Raw genomic sequence first — 6,303 nt, forward strand, 5'->3', positions numbered from 1 at the left:
AGGAGGGGAGACGCCAAAACCCGGAGGAAGGGACGGGATGTCCGACGAAGGCAGGAGAGAGTGCAAAGTCCACTATGGGTCCTGGGGTCAGACGGACAGGGAGAAATGCCCAGTCCCCAGGGAAGCAGGGGACTGGTAGTACTCTGATGCTTTCTGGAAACTAATTTCAAGTTCCTCAAGTGTTTTAAAATGGAGAAAACCAGGCTACCTTTGGGAAGTCTAACAAGAGGCAGACTCACTCAGAGGCCAAGTCATCTGAGGCTATCCAAACCTTGAAGGTCTGAGACTTTCCCTCCAGCAAAGCCATAACGGGCAACGCAGGCCAGCCCTGGCTTTAGTAGAAAAGCAAAAATTTACAAGATGAAGTTAACAACAGCATCAGCGACCCAAGAAAGTTCAAGGCTTCCTGGCAGTTTAAGCCACCCCACTGCCACCCTGGGGTGTGAAGACCCAGAAGAAATCCTGGGTGAGGCTTGGAGCCAAACACTTGTGCAGCCTTCACCCAAACACCTTCTCCTGCCAAGGTGAGAAGGTGGGCTCTGCGTCCTTAAGAAGGCATGGTCACTGTACACCCACCTGCCTCTTCACCGGGCAGCCTGGCTTCTCGGAAGAGAGGAGCTCACTGGCCAACCTGGGATGGTCCCCGCTGCCACAAACACCACAGGGCTCTCGCTCGATTCGGGAGGGTACAGAAGGGCACAGATGTGGGAACAGAGGTGTGCCATCTTGTCCCCTAACACTGAACCCCAGCCTGCCACCTCCAGCCCTGTCAACAAGTGATTCCTCCAATCCACTCATTTTTTAAAGGAGGAAACCCTTCCCTTACACTCTTCCTTGAACCATCAGCCAACTCAAATCCTCAATGGAAGGAAAGGTTTGGGCTGATATTTAAATATACTCTTTAAGCTTTCTCTTTCCCACTGATCAGAGAGACAACTTCAGTACAGCCTCTAAAAGAGCTACCTACCTTCTAAATCCAGAGTTAGGAAGTCCAACCCACACTGATTTCCTTCCAGTCCCTTGGCCCCAAACTTCTGTCCAGAAGCTGGACAAGCAGCAGGGAATTAATTCCTTCTTTCCTTCTTCCACCCTTTCCTACCAAGTCTGTGCACTTATGACTTCTTCCCTCACATGAAGCCCTGTGTATGGGCTGTCCCGCCCCTCCTGGCCTCAGGTCCCCCTGGTTAAGCACATGGTGGTGAAGTTGGTTTCTCTGGTACTGCAATGCCCTGCGTTCTGTATAAAGGCCCCTGAGAGCTGCCCACAATCTCTCGAGAAGGCATCACCCTACTCCTGATGTCACACACCTGATGGACGGTCCAGCTGCATGGAGTTCAGATGCCTCCTTTCCCGCATGGCTGCCACGTCCAGGTTCAATCCGGTTCAAGTGCGCATCCCCCTAATATCACACTGATGGACCCAGTCCTGGCTGACCTGCCCCCAACCCACACACTGTGCTGTTGCTGAAGTGGGCTGACGCTGAGAGACGTGATTTACACGTAGTCCATGTGCTCATGGACTTGGTAAAACTGAAGTTGGCAGCAACGCATGCATGACCCTTAATGCCCTGACTCCCACCCCGTCTCCGACCTCATCCCTGGAGCTCCCTCACCCCTCCGCCTCCCGTACCTTCCCCCAGCCCCTGGAGCTGCCTCGGCACCTCTGTGCTCCGGCCGCACTGCCGTCCATAACCTCACACATCCGTCAAACCCCTACTTCGCCTTCAAGTCTTGGTTCAAAGCCAAACAGGGCTCCCCAGGTAGCCCGAGACACTCCTTTTCTCGCTGATCTTCACCCAGAACTTCACACATCTGACCCTCCACTAGATTGTAAGCTCTCAGGTTATCAATGTTTGTTGAATGAATCAATGAGTTAGCGAATGAACAGATGTGCGGGGCTTATCTGAAGATCCAGATTTGGAGACACTGGCGTGTGGGTGACTGATGCAGGTGTGAGGAAAAGTAAATCACCCAGACGGAACACAGCAGGTCACATGATGAGAAGACAAGGTGGGAATCCAGGGAAAAAAGGACTAACCAGAGACCAAGGAGCACGTACCCCAGAGACTGAGGGCGGGGAGGCTCAAGACACACAGAGCCGTGTACACTGAGCTTGTCTTTAGGGAGGAAAACAGTAATTACTGCATCACTATCTATGGAAGTTTGGGTAAAAATCTTTCAAAGTTATGCAAATGGAAGCAATCCAATATGGTTTTACAGTTCTGCTGTCACCAAGACAAGTTGTAATCAAGTCTTAAACTGCCGTTCCCAGTATGGGGTTTTGCCAGGCCAGGGCTTCCTTTACCACGTCGTCTGAAAAACCCGTTTTCTCTTTCTGATTTTTCGTGCACGTAGTTCAGTTTAGTGTGGAGCCACTCTCAAAACACTAAGGTAGAAGATTTCTTCAGATGAGGTTTTCCAGACACACAGAGAGGTCAATTCAACTAGACGATATGTTTCTACATGACAGATATTAAGCCCTTGTACCTAAAAGAAGCTGAACAAATAGGTTTGGAAAGAATGATTGAATATCTTATATTTAAACCAGCAAGCCAGAGCACCTAGCCTCACAGCTGTCACCCACCCCGCAGCAGACGTGTCCTCCTGGGCTTGGCTGGAAAGGGCAAGTCACACCCCAAATGGCTGGTTAGACGCTGAATTAGGGAAGTGGCGTTACCTGCACTGTTTCTGAATCGCAAAACGCGGATACTTGCCTAACACACCTGACTGCACTGTGCTGAGGGTTAAGAGCAACTGTGGCACAGTATTTATTTCGATATCAGTATCTGGAAGTCCTTGCATTAAAAAAAAAAAACAGAACAGAAAGTTCAAATTAAGCGAAGTTCAAGTGGCCTCAAGTGTTTAAACTGCAAGTCATTCAAGGAGTTGAGTAAACTGAGGTCACATGGATGAGGGAAGCTGTTTTTAAGGCAATAGTTTGCCTGGAGGATCTAATGTGACTAACAACACTACGCAGTACAGAAGCCTAAGGGCGTGCAATCACAGGTAAAACCGCATGCCTGGCGGGGAGCTGCAAGAACCTGATGATTCGCGACCAAAGAAAAGAAATTATCACCTGTTTCCCAAAGTGAATGCAAAGTCTACTCTATTTGTTTCTTCATTAGCAATAATTAAACCCCTTATCAACTTAAATCCTGCTGGTTTGGTTACTTTTAGGTGAGGAGAATGTGGAGCTTCCAAAGTCAAGAGTGGTATTGAAATGGGCCTTCAATGCTGGAAAAACAGGTAGGGTTTTTAGATCAAGAAAGGGGCCTGACATTACCTTGACATTCACAAAGGGGAAACTCGCTGCTTCCTTCAGGTCAGGGAAAGTCAAGGGTGAGGGGAGATGGGCCTAACACCCACTGGAGAATGCAGCTGGAGGAAACTGGCCCTGCTATGCAGGGTAAGCTGTACATCCATGCTGAACTTGATGCATTTTCATAGAAAACAGAAGCCCAATTTCTCAGTATTTATGTTGGGTTTTTCAAAATTCTAAATTTTTCTACAAAGATATTTAGAAGGACATTTAGGAGCAATGAACACCACTGCCCAGACCCTCTGGCTAAGACAGAGGACCGCAGGCCTAATGTGCAGAAAGAGGAGTCATGCCGTCGCCTTTGTCGGGATGTTTCAGGCTGTCCCTGCTAGTATGTCTGGGTCACCTACAGGCGCGGCACAGAGCCCACGTGGGGAGCTATCTGCAGTATCTGGAATGAGAGCTGGAGGCATCTGGGGCGAGAACACACATTCAAAGCTGCTTGCCACCCAACGAAAAGTTAATACACCTCAAAAGTCTATTAAGGTCTATGAAGACGCAAACAAGACGCTTTGTAATAAGCTTAATAAATAAAACAACTGAACCCACTGCTCAGTGGTACTCAGGAAAACCAGCTTGAGAATTACAGCTTTAGTTAGAGGTAGAACTAGTTCCCACTAGAATAAGGATTGTTTGCCTTGCTCCTAAAACGGGGTAACCCTGAGGGTAGTAATGGAACTAAATGTTTTAGGAACAAACAGCAGTGGGACCAATAAATTGCATTTTCCATAAAAGTAAAACGCCCAGTAGAACTACATTGTTCTAATTTACTCCCTCCTAAAAATATACTTTCATGTTGCATTTCATCCCGAACAATTTTTACTATGTTCAGCATAGTAGCAACTGGAAAAAAAAGTGTTTCATTTAGAAATAAAAGTGAGAACTTTACAAAAAACACTGAGCGTCTGCAATGCAACGTTTTCAAGTTCTTAATATAAAGCTAAAATAACGCAAAATAAAGATTGCTGCAGTGCTACAGTAACCCACCTTTTCTTTAACAAGTATGACAATTCAACCACAGTATTTTCCACGGTGTGAGCGGATACTGGACCTTGCAAACACCCTTTTCTGTTAGCTTGCTTTATGCGTCTTGCGACTTGCAAGCTCAAGTTTTTTTGGAAGGGAAGGCCGGTTAATGGTAGAGCTTAAAATAAATCAGCCCTGCAATTACTTTGTTTTTTAAGCCGATGAAGCACATTTCCCCATTTCACGCCATCAGGCAATTCGATGTTAACTTGCTGTGGACTCAAATGCGACAAACTCCAGTGGAGGCGGCGGCTCGCGGCGCCCACGGCTCCCCGCACCCCTGCGGCACCAGGACGCGGCGGCACCAGGACGCGGCGCCGCCCGGCTCCCGACGCACCACCTGCACTCCAGGCCTGCGGGGCCGCGGCCAGTGCGGCCCCCTCCCGTCCAGGGGACACGGAGGCCCGCTGACCCGGGCGACCCGGAGTCGGCGAAGGCCCTGCCGCGGCTCGGCGGCCCCTCTCCCCGGAGGCCGGGAGGCGCCTCGGCAGCGCGCAGTGGACAGCACGCTCCCCGCCGCGGGAGGACTACGGCACGAGCCTGGGGCGCGCTGTCCCTCCGCCGCCGCTCCAGGATGCCGCCCGCGAGGACCCCGAAGCATCCTGCGACCCCGGAGCCCGGCGCGCAGTCCCGGCTGCAGGCTCCTGCAGCCCGAGTGCCCGAAAGTTGCGCGGCCCCGGCGGCGACTCGGCCACCACGCGGTGCGGGGATCCCCGCCGCCCGCCGCCCGCGCCCCGGCCCGCCGGCGCCCCGCTAACCCGACTAACCTGACGCCGCCTCGCCAGCCCGGCGGCCGCCGCGCGCCCCTCGCCATGGGCAGCCCGGGAGCCCCGCCGCGCCGCGCCGTGCCGACGCCCGGTAGCCTCCCCGGCGGCCGCCTCCGTCCCCGCGCCGGCGGCGCTGCGGGCTGCGGGCGCGCCGAGCCTGCGGGAGCCGAGCCTCCCTCAGCCGAGCCGGGCGGCCGGGCGGAGCATGCCCAGTGCGCGCGGCGCGGCGCCGCCGGGTCTTCGCGGCAGCGCGGCGGGGCGGGGCGGGCGGCGGGGCCGGGGGCGGTGGACCCGCCCGCGGAGGAGGGGCCGGGCCGGGTGCGGCCCCTCGGTCCGCGCGGTCCCGCGGCGGGACCCCGCGCCCCGCTGTCACCGGCCGGCGCTCGCTCGGCGCCGGCGTGCAGGTCCCGCCGCTCCCGCCCCGGCCCGCGATCCCGGACCTACCCCGAGCCGGGCCCCGTGCGGCCGCCGAGCCCGCGCCGTCAGCGCCCCGCCGCGCGCGGAGCCGCAGGAGCAGGCGTCCCCGGCGGCTTCGGAGAGGCGGGCTCGGGGCTCTTGCCGCCCCCTTTCTGACTGTGGTTTCTAAGTTTTTTCTAGCGAACACTGTGGTGCTTTTCCCACCAGGGCGACGGGCTTTCCAAGGCGCCTGCGGAAGTTGAGGGGCCCGGCCCCGCAGTGTCTGCCGCCCTTGTCGGGATCTGCCGGACCGCGCGCGGCTGGGGCGGGACCCGCTCCTCCTCGGGCTCCGCCCCCGGGCCGACCACGCCCCGGGCAAGACCACGCCCTCCGCACCCGCCCCCTCGGGCTGCGGCGAAAAACCGGAACGGCGGATTCCCCCGGCGCGGCCGGAAGGGTGGGAGCGCAGCGGAGGGGGCGGGTGACGCCGCTCCCGCTCTCTCCCCGCCTTTCCCCGCCCCCGGCGAGCCACACGGGGTGCGCCGCGACCCCCGGCGCGAGCCCAGCCGCAGAAGTGGGTCAGGACCCGACTAAGCATGCTCGGCGGCAGGTGGGCGTCCAGGTGGACGCAGCCGGGCGCCCAGGTGGACGCAGCCGGGCCTGGGGTCTGAGCAGGTGCGCGGTCGGGGCGCAGGTGCGCGCGGCCCTGCGGGTCCTGGCTGGGGGCTGGGGGGTGCGGGCGTCTGGCTCACAAGTGAGTCACAGCCTAACTTACCCCAACACTGAAATTAGAAAT

The 6,303-nt window shown here is 56.1% G+C and overlaps 1 protein-coding gene across 4 annotated transcripts in view; it reads right to left on the reverse strand.

Annotated features, from left to right (window-relative positions):
* Positions 1-5,809, reverse strand: part of MFAP3L (microfibril associated protein 3 like) — a 29,539-nt gene extending 23,730 nt beyond the window's left edge. For 2 of the 4 annotated variants that reach the window (XM_032470796.1, XM_032470792.1), the window contains exon 1: positions 5,556-5,809. The gene's annotated coding sequence lies outside the window, so the exon portion shown is untranslated. Of the gene's footprint in view, positions 1-5,111; positions 5,303-5,555 lie in introns of those variants that run through there. The other 2 variants (XM_032470795.1, XM_032470793.1) reach the window with 1 other exon arrangement.
* Positions 5,810-6,303: the final 494 nt, after the last annotated feature.

The sequence above is a fragment of the Camelus ferus genome, chromosome 31, assembly GCF_009834535.1.
Source record: "Camelus ferus isolate YT-003-E chromosome 31, BCGSAC_Cfer_1.0, whole genome shotgun sequence".
NCBI classification, from domain to species: Eukaryota; Metazoa; Chordata; class Mammalia; order Artiodactyla; family Camelidae; genus Camelus; species Camelus ferus.